Below are 20,663 nucleotides of genomic sequence, written 5' to 3' on the forward strand. Positions count from 1 at the left end.
CTTGAGTCACTGGAATTATTTTCCGATCCATATCAAGAGGACATTTCTGATGCGCAGCCACTCTTGGTATTGGATCAGGAAGAGGAGGTAGCAACAAGCGCTACTCAGCAGTCTGACGCCAGTACCCAGATCAGCCCAAGGAGGAGGTTGGTCCCCGGTGTTGCTGCCTACTCCGAGATCTCTACTTATAGCGGTGGGGAAGGTGACGTTGATGATGACGTGTCTAGTGATGTCACGTGGGTGCCCACAAGAGAGGAAGAGGAGGGGAGTTCAGAGGGAGATATGGACCAGCAGATAGGGAGGAGAAGCAGCAATGACTTACATTGCACAGCAGGGACAAAGCAGACTGCAAATGTATCAGGAGCGAGTCATCGACCATGTACGGTCACATCTGGCGCTCCCAGGACACCGGCACATGGCTCCGCAGTGTGGGCTTTTTTTAACGTGTCCGCTGCTGACAATAGCGTTGCCATCTGCAATCTTTGCAGTCAACGCGTTAGTCGCGGTAAGCCCAATACTCACCTAGGGACGACCGCCTTAAGAAGGCACATGAGCAGCCATCACCGAGCCCAGTGGGAGCAACGGAACACACAAAGCCACACTGCAGGCTCTCACCGTCCAGCCTCGTCTTCTACTTCTCCTTCTCCTCTCTCCTCACAATTGTCCTCCACTCCACCTTCCATCACGCCAAGCTCACATTTTTCTGCAAAAAGGCAGGCTTCCGTGGGCCTAATGTTTGAGCGTAAAAAAATGATGATGCCGGATAACCCTCTTGCCCAACGGTTGGCGGCTGGCTTGTCAGAACTCATAGCCCGCCAACTACTGCCATATAAACTGGTGGACTCGGAGGCCTTTCGCAAATTTGTGGCCATTGGAACACCACAATGGAAGGTCCCAGGAAGGAAGTATTTCTCAGAGAAGGGCATCCCAGAGCTATATGGCCATGTTCAGCGGCAAGTGAATGTATCTCTGGCACACAGTGTCGGTGCCAAGATACATCTGACCACAGACACGTGGTCTAGCAAACACGGGCAGGGAAGGTATATCAGTTTTACTGCCCACTGGGTGAACCTTCTGACGGCCGTCAAGCATGTAACCCGTGGCACCCGTGTAGATTTGGTTTTACCGCCACGGATTGCATGCAGGCCTGACTCTTCTTCTCCTCCTCCTACTCCATCCTCCTCCCTCTCCTCCTCAGCTGCCTCCTCCTTTTCCGCTGCTAGCGTCTCTTCCACTGCACCGCCCAAGCTCCCCAGAACCTATTCCACATGCCAGGTGAGACGTTGCCATGCCGTGCTGCGTCTGTTGTGCCTGGAAGCAAAGAGCCACACTGGCCCGGCACTCCTTTCAGCTTTGCGTTCACAGGCAGATGAGTGGCTAACACCGCTCAATTTGACAGTTGGTAAAGTGGTGTGTGACAACGGTGCCAATCTGCTTAGCGCATTGAAACAGGGCAAAATCACGCACGTGCCGTGCATGGCACACGTCTTAAACTTGGTCGTGCAGCGATTCCTTGTCAAATACCCTGGGGTCCAGGACATCTTGCGGCAGGCAAGGAAAATCTCGGCCCATTTCAGAAGATCTTACACGGCCATGGCTCGCCTTGCTGACATTCAGCGGCGACACCATCTGCCGGTCAGACGTCTTATTTGCGATTGCCCGACGCGATGGAACTCAACCTTCTATATGCTTGATAGGCTGCTCCAGCAGAAACGTGCAGTTAACGTCTACCTGTATGAACTCTGCGAAAGAAACGGTTCTGGGGAGCTGGGTTTTTTTTCACCGCGCCAGTGGCTGCTCATGCGCGACACATGCAGACTTCTGCGGCCATTTGAGGAGATCACCAAACTGGTCAGTCGCAGCCATGGCGCCATCAGTGACATGGTACCTTATGCCTTCTTTCTGGAGCGTGCATTGCGTCGTGTCATTGATCAGGCTGTGGAGGAGCAGGAGCGGGAAGATGAGGAAGTCGCAATGCTGGATGAATTCCCAGGGGGGGCTACTCTATCTGAGACAAGTCAACAACAGGAGTCTGATGAGGAGTCAGAGGAGGATGGTGCCGGGGCGGATGAGCAGGAGCAAGAAGAGCATGCTTTAAACCTTTCTGGGATCCCTGTTGTGCGAGGATGGGGAGAGGAGAATGAAGAGGACGACATTATCCTGGATGATGAGCAGGAGCCAGGCCACCACACCGCTTCCACTTTAGTGCAAATGGGGGCCTTCATGCTCCAGTGTTTTAATAGGGACCCCCGTATAAAAAGCATGAGGGTCAAGGACCAGTACTGGGTGGCAACGTACTTAGACCCCCGGTACAAACACAAAATGGCGGAAATGTTACCGCCGTCGCAGAGGGCTGTCAGAATGCAGCACTTCCAGGCCTTGCTTCGAGAAATGCTGCATTCTGCTTTTGCGTGCGCTGGCAGAGGAGCAATTCCCACTCCCAGAGAAGGATTTGCGGGTACCAATCCAACAGCGCCTGCAAGAAGAGGCCGGTTTGAAGATGTGTTGGTGACTTCGGATATGAGGTCATTCTTTCAGCCGACCCATCGACAGGTGTCATCCGGATCCAGCATCAGGGAACGCCTAGACCGTCAGGTGTCCGACTACATTGGGTTAACGGCCGATGTGGACGCTCTGAGGAGTGATGAACCCCTAGACTACTGGGTGGGCAGGCTTGACCTCTGGCCAGAGCTTGCCCAATTTGCAATCGAACTGTTGGCTTGCCCCTCATCCAGTGTCCTGTCCGAAAGGACGTTCAGCGCAGCAGGGGGGATTGTGACCGATAAGCGTACTCGCCTAGCTCACCACAGTGTTAACTACCTCACATTTCTAAAAATGAATGAGGCATGGATCTCGGAGGAATTCAACACATGTGACCAGTAGACCATGTATATGTCTATAAACTATTTTTTTAATCAAGCACACAGACCTTCTTAATTCATTTGGCTCACTTCCTTGACCCAAAAAAGCACACCGTACTATATGCCCCTACCCTCCTCTTTGAAGAGGTTGAGCGGTGTCATATTTCTACTGGGGCTGCTTATGATATCCCTGTACTGTGCTGACTTCCTCCTGGGGGTTCTTATTATGAAGGGATCACACTATCCCTGTGCTGTGCTGACTTCCTCCTGGGGGTTCTTATTATGAGGGGATCACACCATCCCTGTGCTGTGCTGACTTCCTCCTGGGGCTGCTTACGGTGCTGCTGTCAGTGCTGTATGTCACGGTGCTGCTGTCAGCGCTGTATGTCACGGTGCTGCTGTCAGCGCTGTATGTCACGGTGCTGCTGTCAGCGCTGTATGTCACGGTGCTGCTGTCAGCGCTGTATGTCACGGTGCTGCTGTCAGCGCTGTATGTCACGGTGCTGCTGTCAGCGCTGTATGTCACGGTGCTGCTGTCAGCGCTGTATGTCACGGTGCTGCTGTCAGCGCTGTATGTCACGGTGCTGCTGTCAGCGCTGTATGTCACGGTGCTGCTGTCAGCGCTGTATGTCACGGTGCTGCTGTCAGCGCTGTATGTCACGGTGCTGCTGTCAGCGCTGTATGTCACGGTGCTGCTGTCAGTGCTCTGTATTACGGTGCTGCTGTCAGATGCCTCTATCACGGTGCATGTGTCATTCCGGTATGTCACGCTGCTGGTGATCATCTCCTGCACCCTCTTCTTTGCCTACCCTGGTCCCTGACCTTCCCTCTCCTCCATTGCCTTCATTAGCTCCATAGTCCTGAATTGTTAGAACAATTTCCCAAATAAAATAAAAATGCTTGTAGTTATCGATCCCAAATTCACCTCATACATGTATTATGTCATTGTCCAGATGGTGGGACTACGTTTTACCCCCTAATAATTACCACGTGGCCGCAAATTCGACATGAAGGTTTGCAAAGTTCGCCTCCCATTGAAGTCAATGGGGCCCGCGGCGAACGGTCGGTTTCGCGAACGTTTGGGTCCGTTCGCATTTCGCGTTCGCGAAACGTCCCGTCGGAAGTTCGTCCATCACTATTGGCGATCAGTGGGAAGAATTCTCCTTACATTGGTCGTCAATAGGAAGAATACCCCTTACATTGGTGCTCAGTGGGAAGAATGCTCTTTGGATTTGTAATCAGTGGGAACAACACTCTTTACCTTGGTGATCAGTGGGAAGAATACTCCTTACATTGGTGATCAGTGGGAAGAATGCTCCTTACATTGGTGATCACAGAATGTTCCTTTCATTGGTGGTCAGCAGGAAGAATGCTCCTTACATTGGTGGTCTGTCGAAAGAATTCTCCTTACATTGGTGATCAGTGAGAAGAATGCTTCTTACATTAGTGGTCAGTGGGAACAATGTCCCTTACATTGGGGATCAGTAGGAAGAATGCTCCATACATTGGTGATCAGTGAGAAGAACGTTCCTTACATTTGTGTTCAGTGGGAAGAATGTTCCTTACATTGGTGATCAGTGAGAAGAATGTTCCTTACATTGGTGATCAGTGAGAAGAATGTTCCTTACATTTGTGTTCAGTGGGAAGAATGTTCCTTACATTGGTGATCAGTGAGAAGAATGTTCCTTACATTGGTGATCAGTGAGAAGAATGTTCCTTACATTTGTGTTCAGTGGGAAGAATGTTCCTTACATTGGTGATCAGTGAGAAGAATGTTCCTTACATTTGTGTTCAGTGGGAAGAATGTTCCTTACATTGGTGATCAGTGAGAAGAATGTTCCTTACATTGGTGATCAGTGAGAAGAATGTTCCTTACATTGGTGATCAGTGAGAAGAATGTTCCTTACATTGGTGATCAGTGAGAAGAATGTTCCTTACATTGGTGATCAGTGGGAAGAATGCTCCTTACATTGGTGATCAGTGAGAAGAATGTTCCTTACATTGGTGATCAGTGAGAAGAATGTTCCTTACATTGGTGATCAGTGAGAAGAATGTTCCTTACATTGGTGGTCAGTGAGAAGAATGTTCCTTACATTGGTAATCAGTAGGAAAAATGCCCCTTATATGAGTGGTCTATTTGGATAATTCTCCTGGTCTATAGGGATAATTCTCCTTATGTTTGTGGTTATTGGGAACAATTATCTTTACAGATAGATAAAACAATTGGTGTGAGTGGTTACTCATCTTAGAGGCAGAAGTTGCTTATTGCTCAAGGACCCCCAAGAAACCTCTGGAGGAACCCTAGTTGAGAAAGATTGGCCTAGAGCAGTAGTTCTCAACCTCAGCCGTCAAGTACCCCCAACAGGCCATGTTTGCAGGTTTTCCTTTATCTTGCACCGGTGCTTTATATCAGAGTCAATGGCTTGGTATTTTGCACAGCTATTTTATCTAAGGGAAATTCCCAAAACATGACCTGTTGGGGGTACTTGCGGACTGAGGTTGAGAACCACTGACCTAGAGCAGGCATGTACTGGCCATAGGGACTATAGGGAGTTTCCCGGTGGGCCGATGGCTCAGTGGGCGGGTTTCAGTGACAGCCAGTGGCATCGCTGGGGGGGGACTTTTGGGGCCATAGCCCCGAATCTAGGGCCCATAGCCCCGAGTCAGTCCAAGAGTCCCCAACCACAGGGTCCCAGCCCACTACCTGCCCTCTTTCTGGTGATCCTGATGTAAGGAGGGGCTCTCTGGGGACCCTGATGTAAGCCGGAGGCTCTCTGGGGAACCTGATGTAAGAGAGAGGCTCTCTGTGGACCCGGATGTAAGGGGGGGCTCCGTGGGGACCCGGATGTTAGGGGTTGGCTCTCTAGGGACCCTGATGTAAGGCGGATGATCTCTGGGGACTCTGATGTAAGAGGGGCTCTCTGGGGACCCTGATGTAAGGGGAAGACTATATGGAAACCCTGGTGTAAGGGGAAGACTATATGGAAACCCTGGTGTAAGGGGAAGACTATATGGGGACCCTGATGTTAGGGGAGGCTCTCTGGGGACCCTGATGTAAGTGGAGGGCTCTCTGGGGACCCAGATGTAAGGAGGGGCTCTCTGGGGACCCTGATGTAAGGGGGGCTCTCTTGGGGCTTTTTTGCCCAATTGCGTACAGTTCATATACTGTTTTTTGCGTGTTTGCAAAATTAAAGTGGGCTGGTCTGGATGAAGTCCAGGGCAAAATTTTTGTCCCAGTCCAGCCCTGACCTAGAGCGTCCCTTTAACAACATCCCCTATAATAAAAACATTACGCCTGGCATTAACTTTGTTCCTCTTCAGGCTGACACGCATTATCCACCTTGTATGGGCAAGTTTAATACTAATCAGGGGCTCCATTCTGTTAGCCAGTGTGGGGCTATTATGGGAAACGCAGGGGAAATGTGCCATTTCAGCATTCTAAGGACAATGAATAATTATTTAGCCCGCGCTCTAATGCTTCGTGACGTCACCCAAAATCGCTTGATGGCATTTCCCAACCTTATTATTCTCCAGCGACTTGGTGTAATTGGTTGTATAAATCACGCAGAGGAAATGAAATAATACAGAGGTACATATGTTTATCCAATTAATACGTTGTAGAGTGAGTGGCTACTTGGAAGGACTTGTCTCCTGTGAAGCACCATCACACAGTTACAGTATCAATGTCGTTTTTATTTTATTTTTTTTTTAGAACTCATGCTGCTGTTGATGAGTAATTAGCAGTGGAAAAAAAAAAAAAGACAGAATTGTGGTCTCGTCTATTAAAACTTCGGATTGGTTTTCATCAAGCTGCATGAAGACGGCAGTTGTGGATGCCGCTCTCTACTTGGGGCTGCAGATAATTGTTGGGAATAAGCACCCAGCATGACGGATCCTAATTGACCCATGGGGGTAATAAGTCAACCAAGGCACGTCCCGTCACATTTTTTTCTTGGATATATCCAAGCTATATCTGGCTTTAACGCAGATCTTCTGTGGTCAGACAAATTAAAATATCCCATGAGTGAGAGGAATAATGCACCATCGTTGGTATTGTCCCATGTTCAGTGTCAGTGGAAAGAATAGTGCACCATTGTTGGTGTCGGTGGAGTAAATAGTCCACTATTGATGGTGTCATTGGAAGAATTATTGTCCCATTGTTGGTGTCATTGGAAGGAAAGGTGCCCCATCATTGGTGGCATTGGGACAACTGACACCGGTGCTTCCTTGATGGTGTCAGTGGAAGGATTAGTATCCCATTGTTTGTGTCATTAGAAGTATAGGACCCCATCATTGGTGTAAGTGGAAGGCACTGTATAGTTCCCCATTGTTGGCGTAAGTTTAGTGCCCCATCATTGGTGTCAGTGGGAGGAATAGTCCCCCGCTGTTGGTGCCAATGGAAAGAATAATGTCCCTTCATTGGTGTCAGCGGGAGAACTGACACCAATGCTTTATTGTTGGTGTCAGTGGATGGATTAGTAAGCCATCATTAGTGTTACTGCAAGGAATAGTGCCCCATCATTGGTGTTAGTGGGAGAAATAGTCCCCCATTGCTTGTGTCAGGGGAAGGAATAGTTCTCCATCATTGGTATCAGTGGAAGGAATGGTGCCCAATCATTGGTGTCAGTAGGAGTAATATCGCCCCATAATTGGTGTCAGTGGGAGGAATAGTTCCCCACTGCTGGTGTCAGGGGAAGAAATCGTGCCCCATCGTTGCTGTCAGTGGAAGGAATAGTGCCCAATAATTGGTGTCAGTAGGAGGAATATTGCCCCATCATCGGTGTCAGTGGGAAGAATAGTGCCCCATCAATGGTGTCAGTGGAAGAAATAGTGTCTCATCATTGGTGTCAGTGGAGGGAATAGTGCCCCATCGCTGGTGTCAGTGGAAGGAATAGTGCCCCATTATTGGTGTCAGTGGAAGGAATAGTGCCCCATTATTGGTGTCAGTGACAGGAATAGTGCCCCATCATTGGTATCAGTGGCAGGAATAGTGCCCCATCAATGGTGTCAGTGGAAGGAATATTGCTTCATTCTTGGTGTCAGTGGGAGGAATACTGCCCTATCGTTGATGTCAGGGGAAGGAATAGTGCCCCATTATTGATATCAGTGGAAGGAGTAGTGCCCCATTATTGATATTAGTGGAAGGAATATTGCCGTATCGTTGGTGTCAGTGGAAGGAATAGTGCCCAATCACTGGTGTCAGTGGGAGGAATAGTGCCCCATTATTGGTATCAGTGGAAGGGATAGTGCCCCATCAAAGGTGTCAGTGGAAGGAATAGTGCCCAATCACTGGCATCAGTGGAAGAAATAGTGCCCAATCACTGGCATCAGTGGAAGAAATAGTGCCCCACCATTGCCCCTTGTTGGTATTAGTGGGATTCAAAAATCTACCCATGATGAAAAGTGTGACTCTGTTAATTGCCTTTTTTTAAATAAAGCAGTACAAGGTTTACTTTAAAGCTGCACTCCAGCCACTCAATAAAACATCATTAAATATATTATCCGGAATGCCAGAGGTGTAAGTATCTGACTGTGAGTTGGTATCAGCCTCTTACAATCCCTATAGAGCAGAGCCCAGCCTGGGAGAGAGAGAAGCAGCACAATGAGCCGGTCAGTTGTGCTTCAATGCTAAGAAGAAGCATGTAGGGGGGGGCGGGGCAGAGTGACAGAAAGATGACCTCAGCATTCCACTGCTTCTCTTTCACTGTCCAGTCAAAATCTGGGGGGAGGGACAAGATGTATAAGTGGTATTTAACTTCAGCAGATTAAAAAAAAGGTCTGCTCCACCAGGCAGGACTGCTCTATGTGGTAGAACTGTGTGATTCTCAGGACTGGATGGACAGAAATACAGCCTTCCTTATATTTATTCCATGTGTTTTCAGCTGTCTTCCTGAAGCTCATCTCTACCTGCAACCTGGTTTTGTTCCTGGGATTATTCTAGAATAATATATCCGCAGATATTAATAAACACGCTCATTATTGGATCCTTGGCTGTTAATAGGTTTCCTCCGGGAAAGCTAAGCGGGGTAATCACGCTCCCGGAAGAGTTAACCGCTCTCAGCCCATTTGTCTCCATAAATGATAGTTGGCTGGACGTCCATATCGGAGATAATGGATCATTTACTGTATAACACCCACACTACACTTGTACAGGTTTTCCTTGGGCTTTGCTAATTAATTACACCGAAGATGATATTTACAGAGGATAGCAAATGAATTGGGCTCCCCGGGGATTCTGGCCTTTAGGGTGGCCATACACAGGCAGATGGCTCCCCAAAAAAATCAATGGCTGGTACACCATCTGCCTTCCTCGCTCAAGCTGTGAGATGCCGCACTGTATTCAGCATCAAAGGACAGAAGCCACAAATGAGATCTACATGGGTTATCAAATCTGCAATACGATTGTACTGTTTATGGCTATCAAGGCAATTCTTCATTAATGTTAGGCAATTTTATAGTAGTTCTACCCCTCCCCCCTTGCTGAAATGTCATATAAACAGTCCTTAAAAATCTGTAGCTACACCATATTGTCAAAAGTATTGGGACGCCTGCCTTTACACGCACATGAACTTTAATGGCATTCCAGTCTTAGTCCGTAGGGTTCCATATTGAGTTGGCCCACCCTTTGCAGCTATAACATCTTCGACTCTTCTGGGAAGGCCGTCCACAAGGTTTAGGAGTGTGTCTATGGGAATGTTTGACTATTCTTCCAGAAGCGCATTTGTGAGGTCAGACACTGATGTTGGAAGAGACGGCCTGGCTCGCAGTCTCCACTCTAATTCACCCCAAAGGTGTTCTATCGGGTTGAGGTCAGGCCAGTCAAGTTCCTCCACCCCAAACTCGCTCATCCATGTCTTTATGGACCTTGGCTTTGTGCACTGGTGTGCAGTTATGTTGGAACAGGAAGGGGCCCCAAACTGTTCCCACAAAGTTGGGAGCATGAAATTGTCCAAAATGTCTTGGTATCCCTTCACTGGAACTAAGGGGCCGAGCCGTACCCCTGAAAAAAAAAAAACATAACATAATCCCCTCTCCGCCAAATTATTTGGACCAGTGCACAGAGCAAGATCCATAAAGACATGGATGAGCGAGTTTGGGGTAGAGGTACTTGAGTCCTGACCTCAACCCGATAGAACACCTTTGGGTTGAATTAGAGCGGAGACTGCGAAACTCGTCCAACAACAGTGCCTAACCTCACAAATGGAAAAATGGCCAAACATCCCATCAAGTTCCTCCACCCCAAACCCACTCATCCATGTCTTTATGGACCTTGCTTTATGCACTGGTCCAAATCATTTGGTGGAGGGGGGGATTATGGTATGGGGTTGTTTTTCAGGGGTTCGGCTTGGCCCCTTAGTTCCAGTGAAAGGAACTCTTAAGGCATCAGCATACCAAGACATTTTGGACAATTTCATGCTCACAACTTTGGGCTTGGCCCCTTAGTTCCAGTGAAGGGAACACTTAAGACATCAGCATACCAAGACATTTTGGACAATTTCATGCTCCCAACATTGTGGGAACAGTTTGGGGATGGACCCTTCCTGTTCCAACATGACTGCGCACCAGTGCACAAAGCAAGGTCCATAAAGACATGGATGACCGAGTTTGGGGTAGAGGTACTTGAGTCCTGACCTCAACCCGATAGAACACCTGACCTCAACCCGATAGAACACCTTTGGGTTGAATTAGAGCGGAGACTGCGAAACTCGTCCAACAACAGTGCCTAACCTCACAAATGGAAAAATGGTCAAACATCCCATCAAGTTCCTCCACCCCAAACTCGCTCATCCATGTCTTTATGGACCTTGCTTTATGCACTGGTCCAAATCATTTGGTGGAGGAGGGATTATGGTGTGGGGTTATTTTTCAGGTGTTGGGCTTGGCCCCTTAGTTCCAGTGAAGGGAACTCTTAAGACGTCAGCACACCAAGACATTTTGGACAATTTCATGCTCCCAACTTTGTGGGAACAGTTTGCGGATGACCCCTTCCTGTTCCAACATGACTGCACACCAGTGCACAAAGCAAGGTTCATAAAGACATGGATGAGTGATCAAATACCACTAAAAGAAAACTCTATTTGTGCAGGAAAAAAAGGACATACATTTTATTTGGTTACAGTGTTGCATGACAGTGCAATTGTCAGTTAAAGTAACGCAGTACCATTTCACAAGAAATGCCCTGGTCATGAAGGGGGGTAAATCTTCTGGAGGTCAAGTGTTTATTAACCTCTTAGCGCCGGAGCCTCAGGGCCCTTTAAGAAGTTGATGGCGACGGGAGGCGGGGTGGTGCTTAAAAGCACGCGACCACCGTGTTTGGAGGTCACAGCAGTCACATGATCTGAAAACTCCCGATCTATTCTTGCTTCCGGTTAGGCAATGGTAACTGTGTCAGAAGCGCCCGCTCTTGCCACAGGTGTATTGGCAGCAATTCACGCCACTCGGTGCTAAGGACCAGGCGCCAAGAGGCCGCATATTTGAATACGTAAAATACAGCAAAGGGTTAATAATAATAATTATCCAAAGAAGAAAAAGAAGACTTTTATTATTATTATTAATAATAATAATAATAATGATAATAAAGAATAATAAAAACCAGCTTAAACAACATCCTGTTTGTGTTAGTCCAGGGTTCTCCTTTAAGAAGCTTTCTTTTCTTTTGGCCAAGAATCCTGGAGCGCAGATGACAGCTCTGCTCGCCCAAGGGAATTCAGGAGACATTACAAAGCGTCCGCCCCCCTGCCGGCGTTATTCCGGGCGGCGTTTTTGAGGAGCCGTCCTGTCCTAGGTGTTATAGCGGTTGGAGTTCACGGCTGGTTTTCTGGAAGCTCTGGATGTTTCAGGCACTCGCAATGAATGCACTGGCAGCCCGGTGACAGCACAATGACAGCCCGGTGACAGCTTGTTAACACAGCCACCAAAAGATGCACAATTTCCTCCCGCTTCATCAGCTCTGTTGCTATCATTTGTCCCCCCCAATGGCTGCAGTCATGGAGGGACCAGTGCCATCCTTTACCTCAGGGACGGGCCTTCTGCGTCTACGTCTCCGTGTCGTGAAGAATAAAAAAAAATAGTAGCATGGGCGCAGGGCGCTTGGCGAAAAGAATGCTAGCCGAGCCATTTGCACCTCTGTAAATGGCCTTGCTTAGTGTAGAGCTGTCAGGCAGAATTTACATCGCCGGTGTGGTAAGTCGTATTTGTGAGGCGATGTGTTAAAAGTGATTCTGTTTACTGCGCTGGTTGGAGATCGCGGGAAGCTTTCAGAGGAGCCACCGGGCTGACCCGCAGCCTCCATTTACATAAGCACTTCCAAATCCACAACTCGCATTTTCGTTTTTTGTTTTTTTTTTCCGCTGAAGAGATCTGTATGGAAGTTCTGACTCAACTTAAAGGGAGATGAGGACGGTTTGGGGTCAGCTTTTTTTTTTAAATCTTTAAACAGGTTTTATATATTTTTTTTTTATTATTCTTATAAAATCTGCACTTTACAAATAAAGATGGAATGCCGTCATGGCTCTGAGTTTGCAGAGCTTGCTCAAAAGAGAGAGAACAGAAGTGGCTTTGTAACTGCCTTGTGACTGCCTCTCTCTAATTGAAACTCCATAAGGAGCCGCAGAGAGGCGGGGCAGGTGCATAACCTCTCTGACTTGTTGAGCTGTGTGTTACAGCTATTGTATTCTGTAAATAGAGTTGAACTGGACAAAGTTCACTTTGCTGGGCATTGGATGATCTTGGTGGGGAGTTCCCAAACCCCAAACATAGCTCCTCACCCCACTGAAATTTATGATAGCCAGATATTTGTTTTATTTTGCAGCCTTTTTAAGGATAATTTGCTAAATTTTGTTTTAACCAATTGCCAGCCGCCTGCAGCAAGGCTGCAGCAAGGCGGCTTTGCTGCTCAAACCAACATACCTGTACATCGGTCTGTGCAGTGGTGTCCATTAGGGGTACCCGTGGGCCCCTCTCTCCAGGGCACCCCCTATATGGTAATGGATAGATTCATGCATAGCCACCCCCTATTCCTGCGTCAGGCCCCTTTCAGGGTACCGAGCACATGAATTACAGTGGCAGATTATTATTTTGAAGCACCTGATTAGAGCCAGGGGCTCTAATAGGCTTCAAAATCAGGTGGGCTCGGGTAGCAGAGCATGCGACCGGAGCCCACCCAGGTGTGTCACAACAGTGAATGAATATTCGCTGTGGAAACACTGGTCCTCAATCTGGCCAATCAGAAGCAGGTGTGAGACCCGTTTTCCGATTGACCAAAAAGAGAAGACTCCTGATTGGGTGCCAAGAAGGAGGGAGGAAACAGAAGCCGCCACCGCCGTGGAGAGCAGGATAACTGGAAGCCACCAATAACAGAGAGCAGGAGAACGGGAAGCCACCAATGACGGAGCGCAGGAGAACGGGAAGCCACCAATGACGGAGAGCAGGAGAACGGGAAGCCACCAATGACGGAGAGCAGGAGAACGGAAAGCCACCAATGACGGAGATGGAGGGCAGGAGAACGGGAAGCCACCAATGATGGAGAGCAGGAGAATGGGAAGCCACCAATGATGGAGAGCAGGAGAATGGGAAGCCACCAATGACAGAGAGCAGGAGAATAGGAAGCAACCATTGACGGAGGGCAGGAGAATGGGAAGCCACCAATGACAGAAAGCAGGAGAATGGGAAGCAACCAATGACGGAGGGCAGGAGAATGGGAAGCCACCAATGATGGAGAGCAGGAGAATGGGAAGCCACCAATGACAGAAAGCAGGAGAACGGGAAGCCATCAATGACGGAGGGCAGGAGAACGGTAAGCCACCAATAACAGAGAACTGGAGAATGGGAAGCCACCAATGGCAGAGAGCAGGAGAACGGGAGGCTGCCGCTGAGCTGGAGGAAGCTGCCGGGGATGGGGTAAGTGCTACCGACTGACCAAATGGAGGAGGTGGCATACTGTTTGCCTCCCTCTCCCCAAAAAAATGTTTCCACCAGCTGCCACTGGGTCTGTGCAAGTGATAGTGTGGGCGCGCCGCGGTACAGAGAGGCAGAACGGGGATCTGCCTATGTAAACAAGGCGGATCCCCATTCTGACAGGGAACAATATGGAGATCTGCTGTTCCCAGTGATCAGGAATAGTGATCTCTGTGTTGTCCCAGTAAGCCCGGTCCCCACACAGTTCGAAAACACCCAGGGAACACAATTAACCCCTTGATCGCCCCCTAGTGTTCACCCCATCCCTGCCAGTGTCATTTATACATTGATCAGTGCTTTTTTTTTTTACCACTGATCACTGTATTGGTGTCACTGGTCCTCAAAAAGTATAACTTGGGGTCAGATTTGTCCACCGCAATGTTGCAGTCTCGCTAAAAATCATAGATTGCCGCCATTACCAGTAAAAACAATAAAAAATTATTAAAAGTCCCTAAATCTATCCCCTATTTTGTAGACGCTATAACTTTTGCGTAAACCATTCAATATACGCTTATTGCTATTTTTTTCCCCCAAAATTATGAAGCAGAATACAAATTGGGCTAAACTGATAAATAAATTAGTTTTTTTTTATTTTTGGGGGGGGGGGGAAATATTTTATAGCAGAAATTTGTTGCTCTTTTTTTGTTCATAGCGCAAAATATAAAAAACGCAGAGGTGATCAAATACCACCAAAAGAAAGCTCTATTTGTGGGGGGGGGGGGGAGAGACATCAATTTTGTTTGGGTACAGCGTCACACGACCGCACAATTGTCAATTAAAGCGACACAGTGCCGTATCGCAAAAAAAAAATGGCCTGGTCAGGACATGCGTACATCTGTAGTCATACATTGGAGTGTAATGCCTTGTACACACGGTCGGACATTCCGACAACAAAATCCGTCTGATTTTTTCCTAAACTGGTGTTGCATACACACGGTCGGACAAAGTTGTCGGGGAATCCAATCGTTCGGAACGTGATGACGTCCATTCGTTACGACGGGACTACGTTGAGGCTAGTAGCCAACATCTTTGGGCTCGTAATTCGATCTGAGCATGCGCGGCACTTTGTCCGATAGGAATTCTCTACAAACGATTGGAAAACGTCCGATCGGATTTTTTTGTCAGAAAATTTTAAATCCTGCTCTCAAATTTTTTCCTTCGGAATTTCCGTTTGAAAAAAATCCGATAGAGCCCACACGCGATTGGATTTTCCGACAATATAATCCGATCGGACCTTTTCCGACAGAATTTCCAACCGTGTGTACAAGGCAAAAGAAAAAATTGTTACGTGTGGCCGATGCACAAAGATGCACGTTTCCGAATGCATAGCTTACGTCTGTACGCATGTACCGATCGACACAAGTGCGCTGTACTGGAGAATACGCCATGATGAGGATAAACGCATAGTGTGAATTTCACTATTTAGAATCCTATAAACGCAGGTCTGTCAGTGCCGGTGAGAATGAGGCCCCGGGGGGGTAAAAAAAAAAAAAAAAAGAGTCGTCCGATCATAAAGCATATTTTGTGTATGAAATACGGACGCTGATTTCCTCGCACTACAATATCTGCCCTTGACGATGATTTGCTGGTGTTCGGCAGCAGCTGGAGACGCGGAGCGATGCAGGGAGGCGGTCGGGAGTCATACAGATTGATGTCAGAGTTCTAATTCTTCAATCCGGCGCGGCATTCTGTCAGGGAGTAAAGTGTCAAGGATTTAGCAGTCAACGCTCTGACAGAACGCGAACAGAACTTATATTATTACAGCTCATAATTTCATCACACGTCTCCCCGTGTAGTCAAGGCCCCGGCTGGATGAGAGCCATCGAGCTTTGGTTATATAAAGGAAGTGCCTGTGTTACCATGGCAACTGTTTCACAATAGAGCCGCCATTTTACCGGGGGCAAAGGGCACATTCATTGGTTGCTATGTGTAACATCAGGGTGTGGCAAATTCAAGTGTTTCCATAGCAACTGAGTCACAATAGAGCCGACATTACCAAGGCAGGTTAAAGGTCATTGGTCGCCTCTCGGCCTTTTGGCTAAGATCAAGTGTAGTATCTGTTCTTATCAGTTTAATATCTGATACGCCCAAAAAAAATAAAAAGTCATTGGTCACTATGTGTAACACTGGGGTTCAGGAAATTAAATGTTCCCATAGTAACTGAGCCACAAATGAGCCACCATTTTACCGGGGCAAGTTTAAAGCCATTGACTGCTTTGCATAATGCTGGGGTTTGGCGAATTTGGGGGCTCCCAAAGGGGCTGGGTCACATTTGACTGCATATTAGAGGGGCAGCTTAAAGGTAATTGGTTGCTATGGGTAACACAGGATTCAGGTGACTCCATAGCAACCGAGTCAAAATAGAGGCACCATTACCGGGACAGGTTAGAAGTCATTCGTTGCTTTGAGTAACACCCGAAATCAGGTGTCTCCATAGCAACAGAGCCAAACTAGGGGAAATAGAGGTGGAAAGTAATTTGTTGCTATGCAATGGGTAACACCAGTATTCAGGTTTCTCCATGGCAACCACGTCAAAACAGAGGCATCGTTTCACCGGGGCACGTTAAAAGTCATTGGTTGCTATTGGTAACACCAGGATTTAGGTGTCTCCATAGCAACCGAGTCAAAATAGAGGCACCATTACCAGGACAGGTTAAAAGAAAATTGTTGCTTTGAGTAACACCTGAAATCAGGTGTCTCCATAGCAACCAGAGTCAAAATAGAAGCACTGATTGCAGAGGCAGGTTGAAAGTAATTTGTTGCTATGGGTAACACCAGTATTCAGGTGTCTCCATAGCAACCAAGTCAAATAGAGGCATCATTTTAACAGGGCATGTTAAAAGTCATTGGTTGCTATTGGTAACACCAGGATTTAGGTGTCTCCAACAGCGTCAAAATAGAGGCACCATTTATGTGCTCCATTGTTGGTGTTAATGGGTGTAATAGTACCCCATTATTGGTGTCAGTGGGAGGAATCCTGCCCCATCGTTGGTGAGAGTGGGAGGAAGTGTACTCCATCACTGGTGTCAGTGGAAGGAACAGTACAGTGCCCCAGTGTTGGTGTCAGTGGAGAGAATAGTGTCCCATTGTTGGTGTCAGTGGAGAGAATAGTGTCCCATTGTTGGTGTCAGTAGAGAGAATAGTGTCCCATTGTTGGTGTCAGTGGAGAGAATAGTGTCCCATCTTTGGTGTCAGTAGAAGTAATAGTGCCCCATTGTTGGTGTCAGTGGAAGGAATATTACCAAATTGTTTGCATCAGTGGAAGGACCTGTTCCCCATCGTTGGCATCAGTTTAATTGATAATGCCCCATTGTTGGTGTTAGTAGAAGGAATAGCACCTCATCAGTGGTGTCAGTGGAATAAATTGTGCCCCATTGTTGGTGTCAATAGGTATAATAGTGTCCCATTGTTGGTGTCAATAGGTGTAATAGTGTCCCATTGTTGGTGTCAGTAGAAGGAAAAGTGTCCAATTGGTGGTGTCAGTAGAAGGTATAGCACCACATCATTGGTGTCAGTGGAAGGAACTGTACCCCATTGTTGGTGTCAATAGGTGTAATTGTGTCCCATCGTTGGTGTCAGTAGAAGGAATAGTGTCCCATTGTTGGTGTCAGTAGAAGGTATAGCACCTCATCATTGGTGTCAGTGGAAGGAACTGTACCCCATTGTTGGTGTCAATAGGTGTAATTGTGTCCCATCATTGGTGTCAGTAGAAGGAATAGTGTCCCATTGTTGGTGTCAGTAGAAGGTATAGCACCTCATCATTGGTGTCAGTGGAAGGAACTGTACCCCATTTTTGGTGCCATTGGAAGGAATGATTACTCATTTTGGAGTCAGTGAAACGAATAGTGCCCCAAGGGCCGGATAAAGGCAAGCAAAGGACCACATCCCTGCCCTCTGGCAGCAATTTAGAAAACACTGCTCAATAGGATAAAACAGCAGGATGGACATTTTCCTAAAACCATAAAAGGCTTTGATACAATAAAAAGCGTTATGTACGTTGTATACAAAATGAATTTATTTTCTCTTTCTCTTTCTTGGATACTGTGGTGCAGCTCTACTAACCATAAAGTCTACATGAATGGGTGGGTTTAGTCCCGGGAGGGCGTGCAGTGAGATCTTTCCAGCAGCGCAGGGGTTAAAACGCCAACGCTTTCCCTTTTTTTTTTTTTGCTCTAGTCCGGCAGCCACCAGGGAGATGGCAGCTAAGTCTTTGCTCTGCTGCAGTACCTGCTCAACTTTCAAAGCAGCTTACGGGGAGAGCAAGCTCCCAGCGGTGCTGATCTGCCAGGTGAAAACAGATGGGCTTTGAAACTGACACTTGTGTCAGTCTTGTGCTATCTTTGCTCACCTTGCTCTCATGGATTATCTGGCTTCATTTAAAACCCTTCCGCGAAAAGGTCTGAGAGTGCCAGGAATTGCTGTGAGCTCTCGGCCGCTCGTTGTGTCTCGGCAGGATTGAAGGGGCTGCAGAACAGAGAGTCCATCCTGTAGTTATAACTCAGGGCCTCTAAGATTTCGAGCATACTACAAGAGTATCAATAACCACTTATGGGTGTATTTATAGAATTTTTAAAATTATTTTTATTCATTAAACATAAAATACATTTTATCGTCAAAAATGTCCTAAGCACTCGAGCTGCAATGCTGACCTTTAATCCACAGCTGTCCTCTGTAGTACCTCTCCTCCACCACAAGATGTCCCCAGATTTCTGCCCCAGTGTCATTTAGCCCAGTAGGTGGGTATATACGCTATATTGGGCCGCCTGCCTTTACACGCACATGAACTTTAATGGCATCCCAGTCTTAGTCCGTAGGGTTCAATATTGGGTTGGCCCAGCCTTTGCAGCTATCACAGCTTCAACTCTTCTGGGAAGGCCATCCACAAGGTTTAGTAGTGTGTCTATGGGAATATTTGACTGTTCTCAAGAAGCACATTTGTGAGGTCAGGCACTGATGTTGGACGAGCAGGCCTGGCTCACAGTCTCCGCTCTAATTCATCCCAAGGATGCTCTATCGGGTTGAGGTCAGGCCAGTCAGGTTCCTCCCTCCATACCCTTGATGACGTCACCTTTGACGAAACAATCGTCGGGACGCCACGGTCACACGCTCTGCGCATGTGCGATTTCTTCCATGGATTTGTAATTTACAAGGAACTGTTTTGGCTTGCTTGCACTGGAGCTGTGCCCCCAGTTTGAAATGTTTGTATGCAGAACAGCAGCATTGTCAATAAACTGCCTAAGGGACAATACCACACTATTCTGGGTCTTTTGTCTCTTTACATATTAAACACACCCTGTTGCTGAGGCTGTCTGATGTTCTGGCTGCCGTTTACCATCCGGTGTGCATAGAGGCTTCTGATGGGAGATGCTTGGACATCCTTCCAGTGGATCTTTGAATCCAAACAAACGCTTTGTGACCCCGCTGAGTAAGGGTGGTCGCTGGCTTTTCTGGTAAGCCTTTTATCTTTTTTTTTTGTCCATAAAGATTTTATTGAGGATTGCAAAAATTAACAGGAACAGGTCGTTACAAATAAACAGGTACAGAGCACGTGACAATCAGCAAAAAAAAAAAAACACTTCAAAGGAGGAACCAGAAGGAGCCTCCTAGGGGTACCAGGCTAAAGAGTGAGTGAAAAAGACTGTTCCAACAACTATATCAGAATGACGCTGAGTCTAACTATAATAGACTCTCAGTGGCGGGGGGAAGGTGGCTTGGGTGGCTACCAGCGCCCACCCGAGACACCCTAGAGTAGAAATCCGGGCAAAAGAGTGGGGCAAAGCAAGGTGTCAGAAACCGGGCAACAGAAGCGCCAACAGGGGAGGGGAGGATTAATGGGGTAAGGAGGGGGAGGGGGGAGGGAGCAGGGATGGGTGGGAGAAGGGAGAGGGGGGAAAAGGGAGAGGGGGGAAAAGGGAGAGGAGAAGCAAAAGGAAAAGAAAAGGAAGAGGGGGAAGGAAGAAAAAGAAGAAGAAGAAAGGGAGAGAGGGGGGGACGTGGCCCCCCACCCCAGAAATCCAAGGGGTACAAGGGATAAGTGGCAGGGTTCCAGGTGAGGATCAATGCTTAGTCTGGGGGGACGTGTTGTTTAAACTCAGGAGTAGTTGTGAAGTGAGACCAACAAGCCCACGTAAAGGAGTATTTCTCCAATCTCTCTTGGGAGATGTGAATCAGCTCTTCCATGCCAGCAATCCTGGAGATGGTCGCAAACCACTCACCCATAGTTGGGGCGCGGGTGGTCCGCCAGTGTCTAGGGACACACAACCTTGCAGCGTTAACCATGTGCATGGCCAGGGATTTGAAATAGGCTCTCCGAGAGAGGGACGTGTGGTGGAGGAGAAATTGTGCCGGTGTGAAGTCAAGATCAAAAGTGGTAACTGCTAGAATGAGTCTGTGAACCTCCTTCCAGAAGGGTTGGATGCCTGGACATGCCCACCATATGTGAAGCATTGTCCCAACATCAGCGTTGCATCTCCAGCAAACATTCGGGATGGTAGGGGAGAATTTATGAAGGCGGGATGGAGTCCTATACCATCTAGTTAGAATTTTATATCCGTTCTCCTGGATGGCTACATTCAGTGAACCACTATGAGCGTATTCATGGACTCTGGTCCATTCCGCCGGTGTTAGAGGAGTCGGCAGATCCCTGTGCCAGGAGGATTGCGACGGGGATAGGGTCGAGACACCTGGGTCTGAGACAAGGGCATATAGGAGGGAAATGAGGTGTTTTTGGGCGTCTTGTGGTTGCATAAGTCCTCAAACGGGGTGAGAGGTCTTGTCCAGTCCTCCAAGGAGGCCCGGGTAGAGAGGAAATGGCGAACCTAACGGTACGTCCAGAGCGAGAAGGAG

General features: G+C 47.7%; 1 protein-coding gene and 1 pseudogene across 22 annotated transcripts in view; both read left to right on the plus strand.

Annotated features, from left to right (window-relative positions):
• CELF4 (CUGBP Elav-like family member 4) overlaps positions 1 to 20,663 on the plus strand; it is a 1,506,243-nt gene that overhangs the window by 1,062,302 nt on the left and 423,278 nt on the right. The gene's annotated exons all lie outside the window — the stretch shown is intronic.
• Positions 15,836 to 15,937, plus strand: LOC143941734 (U2 spliceosomal RNA; annotated as a pseudogene).

Source organism: Lithobates pipiens, unplaced genomic scaffold (genome assembly GCF_037356315.1).
Source record: "Lithobates pipiens isolate NorthernLeopardFrog02 unplaced genomic scaffold, aLitPip1_a1.2 Scaffold_3, whole genome shotgun sequence".
Classification (NCBI taxonomy): Eukaryota; Metazoa; Chordata; class Amphibia; order Anura; family Ranidae; genus Lithobates; species Lithobates pipiens.